The sequence below is a fragment of the Dendrobates tinctorius genome, unplaced genomic scaffold (assembly GCF_039654945.1).
Source record: "Dendrobates tinctorius isolate UK_male_01 unplaced genomic scaffold, ASM3965494v1 ptg000114l, whole genome shotgun sequence".
NCBI classification, from domain to species: Eukaryota; Metazoa; Chordata; class Amphibia; order Anura; family Dendrobatidae; genus Dendrobates; species Dendrobates tinctorius.
This window is the reverse complement of record NW_027361782.1, coordinates 16,444,583-16,464,784: the sequence shown is the minus strand read 5'-3', so window position 1 is coordinate 16,464,784 and position 20,202 is coordinate 16,444,583.

Sequence of the window (20,202 nt, the reverse complement as noted above, 5' to 3'; positions counted from 1 at the left end):
AATGCAACATCAACTGTTATTCACTGTCCTATTAAGGGAATAGAAGAATCCAGGATATCTATAAACAGAAAGATAGTGAGGAAACACTTAGCTAACCTAAATGAATTCAAGTCTCCAGGTCCAGATGAATTACACCCCAGAGTACTGAAGGAGATAGCAGAAGAAATTTTTGAACCCCTCTCCATAATCTTTGAAAATTCTTGGAGAAAAGGAGAAGTGCCAGAAGACTGGAGAAGAGCAAATGTTGTTCCTATCTTCAAAAAGGGGAAGAAGGTGGACCCAGGCAACTATAGGCCGGTGAGTCTGACTTCTATACCAGGAAAGATCTTTGAACAAATTATTAAACAACATGTATGTCAATACCTGGATAAGAATGAAGTGATTAAACAGAGTCAGCATGGGTTTCTAACTAATAAGTCATGTCAGACTAACTTAATTTCCTTCTATGACGGTATCACTGATTGGGTGGATCAAGGAAATGCTGTAGATATAGTATATCTTGACTTCAGCAAAGCATTTGACAAAGTCTCTCATACAATCCTTATTGAAAAAATGACTAAGTATGGAATGGACAAGGCAACTGTTAGGTGGATTCATAACTGGCTTAGTGATCGGACCCAAAGAGTGGTCGTAAATGGCTGCACATCCAGTTGGAAGAATGTCTCAAGTGGGGTACCACAGGGCTCTGTCCTGGGCCCTGTATTGTTCAACATCTTTATCAACGATTTAGATGAAGGAATTGAGGGTAAACTGATTAAATTTGCTGATGACACAAAGCTAGGAGGGATAGCTAATACTAGAGAAGAGAGAGAGAGGATTCAAAAAGATTTAAATAAACTGGAGAAGTGGGCAGCAACTAACAGAATGGTTTTTAACAGGGAGAAATGCAAAGTACTACATCTGGGCAATAAAAATGAAAAAAGCATATATAGAATGGGAGGAATAGGGCTAAGTGACAGCACATGTGAAAAAGACTTGGGTATACTAATAGATCACAGACTGAATATGAGTCAACAGTGTGATGCAGCAGCAAAAAAGGCAAATGCAATTCTAGGATGTATTAACAGAAGCATACAGTCTAGATCACGTGAAGTCATTATTTCCCTCTACTCCTCTTTGGTCAGACCTCATCTGGAATATTGTGTCCAGTTTTGGGCACCACATTTTAAAAAAGACATCAACAAACTGGAGCAAGTTCAGAAAAGAGCGACCAGAATGGTGACCGGTCTGCAAACCCTGTCTTATGAGGAAAGGTTGCAGGATTTGGGAATGTTTAGTTTGCAAAAGAGAAGACTGAGAGGAGACTTAATAGCTGTCTACAAATATCTAAAGGGATGTCACATTGTAGAAGGATCAACTTTATTCTCATTTGCACAAGGAAAGACTAGAAGCAATGGGATGAAACTGAATGGGAAGAGACACAGATTAGATATTAGAAAAAACTTTTTGACAGTTAGAGTGATCAATGAGTGGAACAGGCTGCCACGAGAAGTGGTGAGTTCTCCTTCAATGGAAGTCTTCAAACAGAGGCTGGACAGACATCTGACTGGGATGATTTAGCGAATCCTGCTTTGAGCAGGGGGTTGGACCAGATGGCCCAGGAGGTCCCTTCCAACTCTACGATTCTATGATTCTATGATTCTATGATTCTAAGTTGACTCTGCCCCAACATTAGTATCCATATTATAATAGAAAACACAGTTCTCTTAAAAGGGAGCACAAAAAAAAGCTTGCAAAGTCCAAAAACGAATATAATTTACACGTACTCCCTCGGGTGCATCTCGACATTTTTTGCAAATGCATGGGGGTGATGTATCTAATTTAAAAGTTATGGCTATTGACAAACCAAATTTAAAACCCAGAAGAGGTAACATAATATATGAATTATGAAAGTGTGAGGCGAGGTGGATTCTGTGTTCGCAGAGAAGAACGCCTGGCGGTTTAAATTTGAAAAATGATCTGAGTTTTTTATATTGAAGAGAAAAGGGGAATTGTATTGTAAATGCATGAGACTCATGTGTGGTTTTTTTTTTTTCTTTTTTGTGGCATTTTATTTTGTTTTGGGGGGGGTATTTTTTTTTTTTTTTGTCTCATGCGTTTTCAATTCTATAATATATACTGGGTTGGTTGCCTTTACATGTAGATGGTTTGACGGTACTCTTTGCAATCATATGATCCTTTAAGTTTATTTGCGGTTCACATTGAGTTAATTCATCAGATGCATACTGATTTGTCTTCAGTTCCTAGCGCAGGATATATGGTTGGGAATTTTTAGTATGTGGTCATTATGAGTAAGACTCTGTTGAGTTGAAACGCGCAAATGCCTGTCTTTACCATGATTTTTTAACCTGTATCCTGCTTTTGGATTTTTAATGAAGATTTCTCAATAAAGATTCTATTTTTAAGTATGAAGATGTGCTGGAATATTTGGATCTCAGCTCAACAGACAGTATCAGACATATTAGGCTGTGTGCACACGCTGCGGATTCCGCTGCGTTTCTGCAGCGGTTTTGGCCGCTGCGGACACGCAGCAGTTTTAGCTGCGGTGTACAGTACCATTCATTTGAATGGGAAAAAAAAAACGCTGTGCCGACGCTGCGGAAAAAAACGCGCGGATTTGCTGCGGTTTTGAATCCGCAGAAAGAATTGCATGTCAATTCTTTCTGCGGAAACCGCTGCGGGTTCCTATCTCCACCATTGTGGAGATGGTGAATCCGCAGGACCAAACCGCAGGCAAAACCGCAGATAATCCGCAGGTCTTTGGACCTGCGGATTATCTGCGGTTTTTGCAAAATCCGTGCGGATTAATCCGCAGCGGATTCCGCAGCGTGTGCACACAGCCTTAGGATTAGCTACACGGCTCAGCAGACAGTATCTAACAGGAGAGGATTAGATACACTGCTCAGCAGACAATATCATACATATTAGGATTAGATACACAGCTCAGCAGACAGTATCATATAGAGTAGGATTAGGTACACAGCTCAGCAGACAATATTACACATTAGGACTAGACACACGGCTCAGCACATGGCTCAGCACACAGTATCTAACAAGATAGCATTAGATACACGGCTCAGGAGACAGTATCACACAGGATAGGATTAGATACACGGCTCAGCAGGCAGTATCACACTGGATAGGATTAGATACACGGCTCAGCAGTCAGTATCACACAGGATAGCATCAGATACACGGCTCAGCAGACAATATCACACATATTAGGATTAGATACACGTCTCAGCAGACAGTATCACACAGGAAAGGATTAGATACACGGCTCAGCAGACAGTATCAGACATATTAGGATTAGATACACGGATCAGCAGACAGTATCTAACAGGATTGGATTAGATACACGGCTCAGCACACAGTATCAAACGGTAGGATTAGATACACGGCTCAGCAGACAATATCACACATATTAGGATTAGATACACTGTAGGGTTCAAGCAGGTTCTCAGGACGCAGTGACGAGACACGAGAAAGGATATGAATTGTATAATCAACTTTTATAACTCGGAGCTGCTGGTGCTCTGCTGAACCATAAAAAGGGTTAACAACAATTTGTCCTCGCAGGGACTCCAAACAATAAACCAAAGGTTTTTTATTAACTGAGAGCAACCCGGCTAATCCGGGTGTCGAAAGCTAAGGTAAGACAAAACTAGGGGTCCTTATCTCCTGTAATAACTTATCCTTCCAGGGGTCTGTCAGGATCGCAAGCGTGGCCGCGTAGAGGTCGCTGATGCGGCTGCCTTGATGCCTCGATATTCCGGGATGCAACTGGGCTCGACAGGCCCTTGAAGAAACGATACCGGTGGGGCACAACAGGCCCTGAAGAAACGATGATGGTGGGGCGCGACAGGCCCTGAAGAAACGGTGACGGTGGGGCGCAACAGGTCCTGAAGAAATGATGCTGGTGGCGCGGTGATGACGCAGTCTTTCAATCTAAACGTTCACCAGTCTCTGCCCAGAGTTCCTAAGCAACCGGATGGGGGACTCTCCTGCCACCTGTAGTGAGGGGGCGTCCCCCGGGCTGGTGATGACAGGGCCACAGCTGTGGAAGAAGGCAGGGGGGCAGTGTCCTGTTCGCTGTAAAGGAATCGTCTCCAGTCGTAGCAGTCAGTGAAGGTCGTAGACTGGTCGCAGCAGGACGGGAAACAGCAGGGGCGGCTGTATGCGACTGTATGAGGGGAGCGGACGCCGGTGCAAAGCTCTCACGTGTCACTAGTCGGCAAGTCCACAGCTTTCCTCTCACAGGGCCCTGTAGGTCTCTCCCCAACACACCGTCCCCCACCCTGTAAGCTCGCCAGTCCTCGGGCGAGGGCCTCAGTCTGTGGAAATGGGTCTACGGAGGTATCAATGCTCGTTGCCATACGAACAGGTCTTGTTCATATCGTTCAGGTTTGCCGGCTGTTGACCGCTCGGAGCGTCTTAATTCGACTGGGGTAGAGTCTTCTGGGATGGTGGACATTGGTGGGCTGGAGGATGCAGGCGGGCTAATTGTGTCAACTGGCTCATTATTGAGTGGAGGGCCTTTGGGTTCTGGAGGGAATTCTTTGTCGTCATCCAGGTCCCAGCATGTGGACGCCGGTTCAGAAGTCAACGGGATTGGCTTCAGTTGTTTTGGGTCAGTGGAAATACACAGGCTGACTCCGCGGTCTGGTCCCGAGTAGGGGTGACCACAGCGAACTTGGTGAAATGATCCACCATGACGAGGCAGTGTTCGTATCCCTGGAATGCGGGACCAATGGTCAGGTAATCCACCGTCAGGAGCTCAAGGGGTGCTGAAGTCACAATTGTCTGTGTTGCGGCCCGCTGAGCGGGCGGTTTGGCCAATTCACATAAGCGGCAAGTCCGGCAAACTTCGTTCAAAACAGCCAGCAAGCGTGGGTGATAAGCTTTCTGTTGCAACCACTGCAAAGTCTTTTTAACTCCAAAGTGGGCCCCTTTTTCGTGAACCTCTCGAGCCAGTTCGTGTAGTTGAGCTCCGGGCGTAACCACTTGCCAAACCGTCATTGAGGTTGTTTGCGATGTTATTTTACGGTACAATAGTCCATTTCGGATAACCAACCTCTCCCATTGTCGTAGCATAAGCAACAGATCTTGAGTCAAATTTTGCCGTTGAGAGTCAGTGGGTATTTGCCCAGCAGCAACCCATGTCCTGAGAAGGCCAACCTCTTCGTCTTCTTGTTGCTGTTGTAGCCACTTATCCCGGGATTATTCCAGTATGCCTCTTGGGGTCTCAGAGGACGATATCTTTTTACTGTCAGTTGTGAGCACTAGGGTGACCGCAAAAAATCGATGTCGGAATTTTGTCCGTCTGGACCCCACAAAACGATTCCCCTTTCCAGATATTGAGATAGCCAAAATTTGAGCTCGATCAAACGACATTAACCCGTGCCGCTCGTCGCTCAAAGTTTGAAAAAATCCAAATTGAGGTTTTTTATGATTTAGGTATTTTGCATAGTCTGTTAGACTATAAAGAATGTGACAACAACATTGCAGAAATAGCCCTGACCCAATTTTCGAACCATTTTTGGTATTTGAATGCAGAGTTGGTGGGATTATCGTTTTTTGATCCCACCATTACAGACAATGAAAAGTTGTTAATGGCTAATAAATTGCTCAGTAGCACAGATGAACCATCAGAGCATGCTAGGGTTGTAAAGCCAAAAGTTAGGAAAGAAAAATTAAGAGGTAGGAAGTAACCGACTTTAATGACCTTCTGACAAAAGATGAAGAACAAAAGCAATATGTCCTGCAAGTTGTAAGCAAATGCCGAGCATTATATTCTGACGTTTCAAAAACTACTTTAACAAAAGCTCTAGAATAGATTAGATAACTATGTAAAATTATCAACTCATGTAGGTTAGCGTGCTCTGATGGTTCATCTGTGCTACTGAGCAATTTATTAGCCATTAACAACTTTTCATTGTCTGTAATGGTGGGATCAAAAAACGATAATCCCACCAACTCTGCATTCAAATACCAAAAATGGTTCGAAAATTTGGTCAGGGCTATTTCTGCAATGTTGTTGTCACATTCTTTATAGTCTAACAGACTATGCAAAATACCTAAATCTTAAAATACCTCAATTTGGATTTTTTCAAACTTTGAGCGACGAGCGGCACGGGTTAACGTCGTTTGATCGAGCTCAAATTTTGGCTATCTCAATATCTGGAAAGGGGAATCGTTTTGTGGGGTCCAGACGGACAAGATTCCAACATTTTTTCCCCCCCATATCAGATCCGGTCACCCTAGTGAGCACGGTAGCAGTGAGAGCGAGCAGTATCTCCTCTCTTTCCAATTCTTCGTCTCGATTCTGCCCTGGAGTTGTATGTCGAATCCTGGAGAGGGCGTCTGCATGGACATTCTCGGCCCCTCTTTTGTAGATAATCTTATAATTGTACTTCGCCATCCAGACCACCCATCGTTGTTCCAGAGCCCCCAATTTGGCGTTTTCCAAATGAGCCAGCGGGTTGCTATCAGTTCGCACTACCACCTCGGAGCCTGCTAGGTACTCTGCGAATCTCTCCGTCATAGCCCACACCACTGCGAGGAGCTCAAGCTTAAAAGAGCTGTAATTGTCAGGGTTACTCTTGGAGTCATGGAGTGAACGACTTCCGTACGCGATCACCCTCTCCCGGTCATCCTGAACCTGTCACAACACAGCCCCCAGCCCGTGAAGACTCCCATCAGTGTGCAAGATGAATGGTTGAGAAAAATCCGCATAAGCCAACACTGGGGCATCCGAGAGCGCAGCCTTGATGTCTCGGAAGGCCTCTTACTGAGGGTGTTGCCACTGGATTCTTAGTCCATTAGCCCCAGCGGGAGCCCCGTTTAGCATTTCGTGCAGGGCTCGAGCTCGACATGCAAAATTCTTTACGAAACGACGGTAGTATCCGGCTAACCCTAGAAAAGCCCGCACAACTTTTACCGTCTCGGGGGTAGGCCATTCCTGGATAGCAGCAACTTTCTCCCAGGATGATCTCACACCCTCTGCCGAAACGACATGACCAAGATACTCAATCTGGGAGCGAAATAGGTGGCATTTCTGAGGCTTCACCTTCAACCCGTACTTTTGCAGCCGGCTGAGTACCTGCCCCAACCGCTTTAGGTGGTCATCGAATGTGGCGGCATAGACGATGATATCGTCCAGGTAGATCAACGAGGCCTCAAAATTGAGATCTCCTAGACACCGCTCCATCAACCGCTGAAAGGTCCCGGGGGCGTTGGCCAGTCCAAACGGCATCCGGTTAAACTCAAATATTCCCATGTGCAATATGAATGCCGTCTTGGCTCTACCTTCTTCTGACATGGGTACCTGCCAGTACCCACTGGCTAAGTCCAGGGTCGAAAAGTATGTTGCCTTCCCCAAGGCGGACAAGGATTCTTCTATGCGGGGCAATGGATATGAGTCTTTAACTGTGCAAGCATTCAGTTTCCGATAGTCCACACCGAACCGTAGTGTGCCATCTTTCTTCCGGACCAACACGATTGGAGCCGCCCAGGGGCTTTGACTTTCCCGTATCACCCCTTTTCGCAGCATCTGGGCTAGAAAAATTTTCACGTCTTGATAGAGTTGTGGAGGGATCTGTTGGTATCGTTCCCGGATAGGGGCCGCTCCTGCTGTGGGAATTTCATGAGTAATGGCGGTGGTACACCCAAAATCTTCTTCATGACTAGCAAATACTTTGTGGTACTGTCCCAACAATGCCTTTACCTGTGAGAGTTGGGTTGCAGTTAAGCCGGAAAGCTCGGCCTGCATCTGCTCCAGAATATTTTGACCCTTCTCCTGAGCCGAGACGTCGGTGGCCTGTAGGGTTCGAATCGTGACCTCCCATGGATCCTCGGGGTGTATTTGCAATTGAACCGCAGGAGCTGGCAGTACTTCCTCTAAGGGCCTTACTAGTTTTGCCAGTTCAGTCCGTGCTTTTAAAACGGTGTCTCGGTCTTCAAGGTTAACGCAGCGTACCAGGACGGTTCCCTTTTTCATGGTAGCCAGGGAATGGGCCACCAGTATGCCAGGAGGCAAGCGCTCCGAGTGACACGGCTCCACCTGCACCTCCACACCCTCCAAAGGTATCGAGGCTCGAATTGGCAGGGCCATCACAGTCTGCCCAGGAGGTAGTAGAAGCAGGGGAGCCGCTGACGCGATGATTTTGCCTAGAGCCTTGCCTTCCCGGCAGTCATGATGCACCCGCGCACCTCGCACCAGCTGTTGGAATACCTATCCTTGAGCTGTGCGAGAACCCCACTGCTTCAGTATCTTTTGTGTGGGATCATTGAGCAACAGGTTGCCAAACTCTCGCAAAATATTCATGCCTAGGGTGATGGGGTGTCGTTGATCAGCTTCTTCTTGAGTCAAGACCACCCCTCTGCGACCAAGGGATTTTCCGCACAACGTCACCTGCACCCACACTACCCTGGCAACCGGGACCGGCAGTTGGTTGGCGGCTATTAATCTGATCATGGGCCCCAATGAAATGCTGGTACGGGGCCCTCATTATTGGTAGAGTTTACAGCTCCGCCCTGATCTGGGGCACCACTGTCCGTGCTCGGAGACTGCATCCTGCCGACTGCGCCAAGTGTAGGGTTCGAGCAGGTTCTCAGGATGCAGTGACGAGACAGGATATGAATTGTATAATCAACTTTTATAACTCGGAGCTGCTGGGGCTCTGCTGAACCATAAAAAGGGTTAACAACAATTTGTCCTCGCAGGGACTCCAAACAATAAACCAAAGGTTTTGTACTGGGAGCAACCCGGCTTATCTGGGTGTCGAAAGCTAAGGTAAGACAAAACTAGGGGTCCTTATCTCCTATAATAACTTATCCTTCCAGGGGTCTGTCAGGATCGCAAGCGTGGCCGCGTAGAGGTCGCTGATGCAGCTGCCTTGACGCCTCGATATTCCGGGATGCAACTGGGCTCGACAGGCCCTTGAAGAAACGATACCGGTGGGGTGTAACAGGCCCTGAAGAAACGATGACGGTGGGGCGCAACAGGCCCTGAAAAAACGATGACGGTGGGGCGCAACAGGCCCTGAAGAAACGATGACGGTGGGGCGCAACAGGCCCTGAAGAAACGATGACGGTGGGGCGCAACAGGCCCTGAAGAAACGGTGCCGATTGGGTGCAACAGGCCATGAAGAAACGATGACGGTGGGGCGTGACAGGCCCTGAAGAAACGGTGACGGTGGGGCGCAACATGCCCTGAAGAAACGATGCTGGTGGCGCGGTGATGACGCAGTCTCTCAATCTAACCGTTCACCAGTCTCTGCCCAGAGTTCCTAAGCAACCGGACGGGGGACTCTGCTGCCACCTGTAGCGAGGGGGCGTCCCCCGGGCCGGTGATGACCGGGTCGCAGCTGTGGAAGAAGGCAGGGGGGCAGTGTCCTGTTCGCTGTAAAGGAATCGTCTCCAGTCGTAGCAGTCAGTGAAGGTCGTGGACTGGTCGCAGCAGGACGGGAAACAGCGGGGGCGGCTGTATGCGACTGTATGAGGGGAGCGGCCGCCGACGCAAAGCTGTCACGTGTCACTAGTCGACAAGTCCGCAGCTTTCCTCTCACAGGGCCCTGTAGGTCTCCCCCCAACACACCGTCCGCTCCCTCGGTCCTGTCTCTCCCACATGGCTCCTTGTCTGTTTGCAGGCTCCCTGTCAACTGACACCTGAGCGCGCCCCCTGCCCCTTTTATCCTAGCCCCGCCCCCTGTTGCCCTGACATCCTTAGTCGTGTATCTCCCTTTGTAATCCCCCTGGTGTGATTTCTTCAGGGACCCTGATGGCGGTCACATTGGTTCTGGCCCAATCATTATATGAGGGTCCTCCTCCCCACAACACAGCTCAGCAGACAGTATCACACAGGTTAGGATTAGATACACGGCTCAGCAGACAGTATCACACATATTAGGATTAGATACACGGCTCAGCAGACAGTATCAAACAGGGTAGGTTTAGGTACACAGCTCAGCAGACAATATCACACATTAGGATTAGATACATGGCTCAGCAGACAGTATTACACAGGATAGGATTAGATACACAGCACAGCAGGCAGTATCACACAGGATAGGATTAGATACACGGCTCAGCAGTCAGCATCACACAGGATAGGATTAGATACACGGTTCAGCAGAGAGTCACACAGGATAGGATTAGATACATGGTTCAGCAGAGAGTCACACAGGATAGGATTAGATACACGGCTCAGCAGTCAGTATCACACAGGATAGGATTAGAAACATGGCTCGGTAGACAATATCACACATATTAGGAAAAGATACACGACTCAGCAGACAGTATCACACAGGATAGGATTAGATACACAGCTCAGCAGATAGTATTACACAGGATAGGATTAGATACACGGCTCAGCAGACAGTATCACACAGGATAGGGTTAGATTCTCAGCTTAATAGACAGTATCAAACATGAAAGGATTAGATACATGGCTCAGCAGACAGTATCATACAGGATAGGATTAGATACATGGCTCGGCAAACAGTATCACACAGGATAGGATTAGATACATGGCTCGGCAGACAATATCACACAGGATAGGATTAGACACACAGCTCAGCAGACAGCATCACATAGAATAGGATTAGATACACGGCAAGGCAGACAGTATCACACAGGATAGGATTAGATACATGGCTCTGCAGACAGTATCACACAGGATAAGATTAGATACACGGCTCGGCAAACAATATCACACATATTAGGATTAGATACATGGCTCAGCATACATTATCACACAGGACAGGATTAGATACACAGCTCAGCAGACAGTATCACACAGGATAGGATTAGATACATGGCTCAGCAGACAGTATCACACAGGATAGGATTAGATACACGGCTCGGCAAACAATATCACACATATTAGGATTAGATACATGGCTCAGCATACATTATCACACAGGACAGGATTAGATACACAACTCAGCAGACAGTATCACACAGGATAGTAACATAGTTTTGAAGGCTGAAGGAAGACCCTATGTCCACTAGTTCAGCCTATTTTTAGTGCAGCTGTTCTGCATTGTTGATCCTGGGGAAGGCAAAAAACCCAGAGTAGAAGCCAATTTTCTCCATAGGGAAAAAAATTTCTTCCCCTAAGCTGGGTCAACCATCTACCTATAATATTCTGTTATTCATAACCTTCTATACTGTTACTCAGAAGAAAAGCATCCATTCCTTTCTTAAATTCATTCAGTGAGTTGGCCATCACCACTTCCTCAGGAAGAGAATTCCAGAGCCTCACTGCTCTTACCGTGAAGAACCCTCTTCTATTCTGGTGCAGAAATTGTCTTTCCTCCAAACGAAGAGAATGCCCCCTTGTTCTTGTCACAGTCCTTGGTACAGTTCATTGGATAGATCTCTGTATTGCCCTCTGATATACTTGTACATATATATTAGATCTCCCCTAAGTCTTCTCTTTTCTAGAGTAAATAGACCTAATTTTGATAACCTTTCTGGGTATTGTAGTGAACCAACTCCATTTATCATTTTAGTAGCCCACCTTTGAACCCTTTCAAGTTCAGTAATGTCTTTCTTGAGCACCGGCGTCCAAAATTGCACACAATACTCCAAGTGTGGTCTGACGAGTGATTTGTACAGAGGGAGAATTATGTTTTCATTTCGTGTCCCCAGACCTCTTCTAATGCATCCCATGACCCTATTTGCTTTGGTGGCAGCTACCTGACACTGGGCACTCTAATTTAGCTTCTTATTGACCAAGATGCCTAAGTCTTTTTCACTGTCTGATTTCCCCAGCAGTTTCCCATTTAGTAAGTAATTGTAGCATCTGTTTCTCTTTCCCATGTGCATAGCCTTACACTTATCTGTGTTAAACCTCATTTGCCATTTTTCAGCCCAATTCTCCAATTTACTCAAATCTGTCTGTAGTTGCAAACTGTCCTCCTTTGTGTTAACTACCTTACATAGTTTTGTATCATCTGCAAATACTGATATTTTACTGTGTAAGCCATCCACTAGATCATTAATAAATATATTATATAGTAGGGGGCCCAATACAGAACCCTGTGGTACCCCACTAGTAACCCTGGCCCAATCTGAGTATGCCCCATTAATAACCAATCTTTGTTTTCTATCACTAAGCCAGCTACCTACCCATCTACACACATTTTCCCCTAGCCCAAGCTTTCTCATCTTACCAATCTTTTATGTGGGACAGTGATAGGATTAGTTACCCGGCTCAGCAGACAGTATCACACAGGATAGGATTAGATACACGGCTCAGCAGACAGTATCACACAGGATAGGATTAGATACACGGCTCCGCAGTCAGTATCACACAGGATGGGATTAGATACACAGCTCAGCAGTCAGTATCACAGAGGATAGGATTAGATACATAGCTCAGCAGACGGTATCACACACGACAGGATTAGATACACGGATCAGCAGACAGTATCACACAGGAGAGGATTAGATACACAGCTCAGCAGACAGTACGACACAGGATAGGATTAGACAGACAACTCAGCAGACAGTAACACACAGGAGATGATTAGATACATGGCTCAGCAGTCAGTATCACACAGTATAGGATTAGATACACGGCTCAGCAGACAGTATCCCACAGGATAGGTAGGATTAGATACATGGTTCAGCAGACAGTATCACACAGGATAGGATTAGATACACAACTCAGCAAACAGTATCACACAGGACAGGATTAGATACACGGCTCAGCAGACAGTATCACACAAGATAGGTTTAGATACACGGCTCAGCAGACAATACTACACAGGAGAGGATTAGATACACGGCTCAGGACAAAGTAACCCACAGAATAGAATTAGAAACACCGCTCTTCAGACAGTATCACACAGTATAGGATTAGATACATAGCTCAGCAGACAGTATCACACAGGATGGGATTAGATACACAGCTCAGCAGTCAGTATCACAGAGGATAGGATTAGATACATAGCTCAGCAGACGGTATCACACACGACAGGATTAGATACACGGATCATCAGACAGTATCACACAGGAGAGGATTAGATACACAGCTCAGCAGACAGTATGACACAGGATAGGATTAGACAGACAACTCAGCAGACAGTAACACACAGGAGATGATTAGATACATGGCTCAGCAGTCAGTATCACACAGGATAGGATTAGATACACGGCTCAGTAGACAGTATCCCACAGGATAGGTAGGATTAGATACACGGTTCAGCAGACAGTATCACACAGGATAGGATTAGATACACAACTCAGCAAACAGTATCACACAGGACAGGATTAGATACACGGCTCAGCAGACAGTATCACACAAGATAGGTTTAGATACACGGCTCAGCAGACAATACTACACAGGAGAGGATTAGATACACGGCTCAGGACAAAGTAACCCACAGAATAGAATTAGAAACACCGCTCTTCAGACAGTATCACACAGTATAGGATTAGATACATAGCTCAGCAGACAGTATCACACAGGAGAGGATTAGATACACAGCTCAGCAGACAGTATCACACAGGACAGGATTAGATAGACAACTCAGCAGACAGTATCACACAGGAGATGATTAGATACATGGTTCAGCAGACAGTATCCCACACGATAGGATTAGATACACAGCTCAGCAGTCAGTATCACACAGGATAGGATTAGATACACAGCTCAGCAAACAGTATTACACTGGACAGGATTAGATACACGGCTCAGCAGACAGTATCACACAGGATAGGTTTAGATACACGGCTCAGCAGATAATACTACACAGGAGAGGATTACATACACGACTCAGGACTAGAGTTGAGCGACTTTTGGTTTTTTAGGGTCGCGTTTCGTTTCGTGAAACCCGACTTTTCCAAAAGTCGGGTCGAGCAAGATCGTCCGATTATAGGGAAAAGTCGGGGTCGTCCCGAAACACGAAACCCAATGTAAGTCAATGGGGAATAAAAGTCGGCAGTGAGAGGAGGACAGGAAACACACCTACAGTGCCCATTTGAATGCCAAAAGCATCAATTCTTCTTACTTAAGCTTGTCAACCTTAATTAACTTCATAATACAAGTTACGCACTGAAAAATGGGGGTTATTTGGCTACAGACTGTGGGGGGGGAGGGCTGGCTCTAGGTTTTCATGTGCCCTGGGCGAAAGAGCGCCCCTTTAACACATACCACAACTCATCATGCTCCGATACGGCAGAGAAATAGCGGTATAGTACAATGAAAAATACCTCACTTTTTACATCTCATGACGAGGCCCATCTATTTCTCCATACAGAATCATTGGTCCCATATAATGTTTGAAACAGTATATGATGAGCTCCACATAATGCTACAGTATATGTTGGTCCCCATGGATGAAGCTCTACTGTCTTATGGGCCCAAATAATGCTCCAAACATAATGGGCCCCATTTCTAATACTCTAGTGTATAATGGGCCCTGTAAATGCTGCTCCAGTGTCTGATGTCCACCTTTGGAATGTTCCAGTGTATGGTGGGCCCCATCTATCATTCTCAGACGGTGTTAGGCCCAGTATGGATTGCACGTGATTGCACAAAGGTTAGAAAGGGTACCGTATCCCCAGATAACATGTATGGATAGCGTACACATTCAAAATATGTCTCAGGAGACAGGCTCAGACGGTGTTAGGCCCAGTATGGATTGCACGTGATTGCACAAAGGTTAGAAAGGGTACCGTATCCCCGGATAACATGTATGGATAGCGTACACATTCAAAATATATGTCTCAGGAGGCAGGCTCAGACGGTGTTAGGCCCAGTATGGCTTGCACGTGATTGCACAAAGGTTAGAAAGGGTACCGTATCCCCAGATAACATGTATGGATAGCGTACACATTCAAAATATATGTCTCAGGAGGCAGGCTCAGACGGTGTTAGGCCCAGTATGGATTGCACGTGATTGCACAAAGGTTAGAATGGGTACCGTATCCCCGGATAACATGTATGGATAGCGTACACATTCAAAATATATGTCTCAGGAGGCAGGCTCAGACGGTGTTAGGCCCAGTATGGATTGCACGTGATTGCACAAAGGTTAGAAAGGGTACCGTATCCCCAGATAACATGTATGGATAGCGTACACATTCAAAATATATGTCTCAGGAGGCAGGCTCAGATGGTGTTAGGCCCAGTATGGATTGCACGTGATTGCACAAAGGTTAGAAAGGGTACCGTATCCCCGGATAACATGTATGGATAGCGTACACATTCAAAATATATGTCTCAGGAGGCAGGCTCAGACGGTGATAGGCCCAGTATGGATTGCACGTGATTGCACAAAGGTTAGAAAGGGTACCGTATCCCAGGATAACATGTATGGTTAGCGTACACATTCAAAATATATGTCTCAGGAGGCAGGCTCAGACGGTGTTAGGCCCAGTATGGATTGCACGTGATTGCACAAAGGTTAGAAAGGGTACCGTATCCCCAGATAACATGTATGGATAGCGTACACATTCAAAATATATGTCTATACATCAGGAGGCAGGCTCAGACGGTGTTAGGCCCAGTATGGATTGCACGTGATTGCACAAAGGTTAGAAAGGGTACCGTATCCCCAGATAACATGTATGGATAGCGTACACATTCAAAATATATGTCTCAGGAGGCAGGCTCAGACGGTGTTAGGCCCAGTATGGATTGCACGTGATTGCACAAAGGTTAGAAAGGGTACCGTATCCCCGGATAACATGTATGGATAGCGTACACATTCAAAATATATGTCTCAGGAGGCAGGCTCAGATGGTGTTAGGCCCAGTATGGATTACACGTGATTGCACAAAGGTTAGAAAGGGTACCGTATCCCCAGATAACATGTATGGATAGCGTACACATTCAAAATATATGTCTCAGGAGGCAGGCTCAGACGGTGTTAGGCCCAGTATGGATTGCACGTGATTGCACAAAGGTTAGAAAGGGTACCGTATCCCCAGATAACATGTATGGATAGCGTACACATTCAAAATATATGTCTCAGGAGGCAGGCTCAGATGGTGTTAGGCCCAGTATGGATTGCACGTGATTGCACAAAGGTTAGAAAGGGTACCGAATCCCCGGATAACATGTATGGATAGCGTACACATTCAAAATATATGTCTCAGGAGGCAGGCTCAGACGGTGTTAGGCCCAGTATGGATTGCACGTGATTGCACAAAGGTTAGAAAGGGTACCGTATCCCCGGATAACATGTATGGATAGCGTACACATTCAAAATATATGTCTCAGGAGGCAGGCTCAGACGGTGTTAGGCCCAGTATGGATTGCACGTGATTGCACAAAGGTTAGAAAGGGTACCGTATCCCCAGATAACATGTATGGATAGCGTACACATTCAAAATATATGTCTATACATCAGGAGGCAGGCTCAGACGGTGTTAGGCCCAGTATGGATTGCACGTGATTGCACAAAGGTTAGAAAGGGTACCGTATCCCCGGATAACATGTATGGATAGCGTACACATTCAAAATATATGTCTCAGGAGGCAGGCTCAGACGGTGTTAGGCCCAGTATGGATTGCACGTGATTGCACAAAGGTTAGAAAGGGTACCGTACCCCCGGATAACATGTATGGATAGCGTACACATTCAAAATATATGTCTCAGGAGGCAGGCTCAGACGGTGTTAGGCCCAGTATGGATTGCACGTGATTGCACAAAGGTTAGAAAGGGTACCGTATCCCCGGATAACATGTATGGATAGCATACACATTCAAAATATATGTCTCAGGAGGCAGGCTCAGACGGTGTTAGGCCCAGTATGGATTGCACGTGATTGCACAAAGGTTAGAAAGGGTACCGTATCCCCAGATAACATGTATGGATAGCGTACACATTCAAAATATATGTCTATACATCAGGAGGCAGGCTCAGACGGTGTTAGGCCCAGTATGGATTGCACGTGATTGCACAAAGGTTAGAAAGGGTACCGTATCCCCGGATAACATGTATGGATAGCGTACACATTCAAAATATATGTCTCAGGAGGCAGGCTCAGACGGTGTTAGGTCCAGTATGGATTGCACGTGATTGCACAAAGGTTAGAAAGGGTACCGTATCCCCGGATAACATGTATGGATAGCGTACACATTCAAAATATGTCTATACATCAGGAGGCAGGCTCAGACGGTGTCAGGCACAGTATGGATTTGACGGCCCAGATTACACAGCGGTGGAGCAGGGAGAGGTAAAGATTGCAAATGCTGGGGCCCTGCCCAAGCAAGGGGGGCCCACTCGTGGGCGTCGGTACTGGCACTGGGCCCCTCATAGTACAGCGGTGTGTCTGACGGCGGGTGTGCACCACCACCGTCAGAGACACTTGATTGCACTATGAGGGACCCTGTGCCAGTGCCCGCGCCCAAGAGTCGGCCTACCCACCTGTCCAGGGCAACGGCACTCGCACGGTGTCGTGCGCTAGGTGGTGACCCCGGCCATGGAGGGGAGGCAGCACAGTTAGGGAGTTTTAGAAAGTGGCATATGTTGATGTTGGACATTCAGCTGATGCAAAAGGCGAAATAGGTGAAGTACCAGGAAGAGGTGGACCAAAGCAAGCCATTTTTCTGTCACCCTATGTGTCATCAGGGGAAGGTGGGACAAAATCCTTGGAAACCCATGCGTGGTTCATTTTAATGAAGGTTAGATCATCCACATTTTGGGTTGACAGATGGGTCCTTTTTTCTGTCAGGATTGATCCAGCTGCACTGAAGACTCTTTCCGATAGCACACTTGCAGCTGGGCAAGCGAGCTCCTGTAAGGCATATTGGGCCAATTCAGGCCAGGTGTCCAGTTTAGCGGCCCAATAGTCAAAGGGGAATGACCTGTGTGGGAGAACATCGATATGGGAGGAAAAGTAGTTTGTAACCATAGTTGACAACTGCTGTCTCCTGTCACTTTCCATCGATGCAGTATTACCAGTTGTGTGAGCGGTATTTGAAAAATCAGTCCACAACATTGTCATGAAACCCCTGTCTCCAACGCCACTTCTGCTGTGTGCACCACGAACACCTCTGCCAAGCTGCCCCCGGCCCGTACGGCTCGTGTGAGAACCATCACCGCTGCTGTGTGCTGGGAATGCCTCAAGCAACCGATTTACCAGAGTTGCTTGTTTATTAGCCAATATTAGGTCAAGGTTCTCCTGTGGCATGATGTTTTGTAATTTGCCTTTATAGCGTGGATCCAGGATGCTGGCCAACCAGTAGTCGTCATCGTTCATCATTTTGGCAATGCGGGGGTCCCTTTTTAGGATCCGCAAGGCATAATCTGACATGTGGGCCAATGTTCCCGGTGTCAATGATGCACTGCGAGTGCTGGGTGGAAGAGCACTTTCTGGCAAATCCACATCCCTCCAGTCACGCACAAACCCTGTACCAGACCTTGCCACGCCAACATTTTCACTTGCCCCACGAGATGCATCCTCCTCCCCTAAGTAATCATCCCCATCATCATCCTCCTCCTCCTCTTCTTCCTCCACCTCATCCAGGAGAGGTCCCTGAGCAGACAATGGCTGAATGTCATCAAGGATTCCCTCCTCCTCTTCCTCCTCATCAACATTGGCTGCAGACGCCTGCTCCTTAAGGTGTGTCAAAGTTTGCATGAGCAGACGCATAAGTGGGATGCTCATGCTTAGGATGGCGTCGTCTGCGCTTACCAGCCGTGTGCATTCCTCAAAACACTGAAGGACTTTACAAAGGTCTTTCAGCTTCGACCACTGCACACCTGTCAACTCCATGTCTGCTCTCAAAGTGCCTGGCCGTGTATCCTCCCACAAATGCATTATGGCCTGCCTCTGCTCGCACAGCCGCTCCACCATGTGCAGGGTGGAGTTCCACCTTGTTGCAATGTCGATAATGAGGCGGTGGTTGGGAAGGTGGAGCAATCGCTGCAGCTTCTGCATACGAACGGAGTGTACAGGCGACCGGCGGATGTGCGCGCACAGTCTTCGCACCTTCTGGAGCAGGGCTGTTAACTCCGGATAATTTTTGAGGAAGCACTGCACCACCAGGTTCAAGGTGTGAGCCAAGCAAGGTATGTGGCTGAGTTTTGAAAGGGCTATGGCTGCCACAAAATTACAGCCGTTATCACTAACTACCTTGCCTGCCTCAAGATGTACACTGCCCAGCCATGACTCAGTTTGTCGCTTCAAGTACTCGGCCAGCACCTCGGCGGTGTGTCTGTCGCCCAAACACATCATCTGCAACACAGCCTGCTGACGCTTTCCACTAGCTGCTCGATAGGGGGACACATCGTGTGCAACAGTGGCAGCTGCAGATGGAGTGCTCGTACGACTGCGCTCTGTGGACGAGCTTTCGCTTCTGGAGGAGGAGGAGGAGGAGGGTCGAACGCCTACAGCCAACTGTTTCCTATACCGTGGGCTAGGCAGCACTGTCCCACCACCGCTGTCCCCTGTGGACCATGCATCCACCACATTAACCCAGTGCGCAGTGATGGACACGTAACGGCCCTGGCCATGCCGACTGGACCATGCATCAGTTGTGAGGTGCACCTTTCCGCTCACTGACTGCTTGAGTGCATGGACAATGCGGTCTTTCACATGATGGTGGAGGGCTGGGATGGCTTTGCGAGAGAAGAAGTGGCGACTGGGTAGGTCATAGCATGGTACTGCATAGGCCATGAGTTCGCGGAAAGCTGTGCTTTCCACCAACCGAAAGGGCATCATCTCAAACGAGATTAGTTTGGCAATGTGGGCGTTCAAACCCAGTGTACGCGGATGAGAGACTGAGTACTTTCTTGACCTACTCATAGTGTCTGGGAGGGTGAGCTGGACTTGAGAGCTGCATATGGTGGAAGTAGCGGTGGACAGGGCGGACTGAGAGAGGGTTGATGATGGTGATGGAGTTGGTGTTCTTTCTGATGGCCTAGAATCAGTCTTTCGTTGATATAACAGTGGGATTCCCTGACTGCTGTGGTCTTGCAACGACACCTCAACATTTGCTGCTGTGCTAACCGGTGGGCTTACAGTGGGGGAAACAATGTAGCGTTGCTGACTACCTTCGTTGTGATCAGTTGCACATGTGGCACTTGAGGTTTGGTGTTGTGTCCACGCTTGCAAGTGCATGCTGGTTAAATGTCTAAGCATGCAACTGGTATTCAAATTTTTCACATTTTTCCCTCGGCTAAAGGTCTTTGCGCACTTCTTACAGATAACCTTGGCCTGATCATGAGGATTTTGTTCA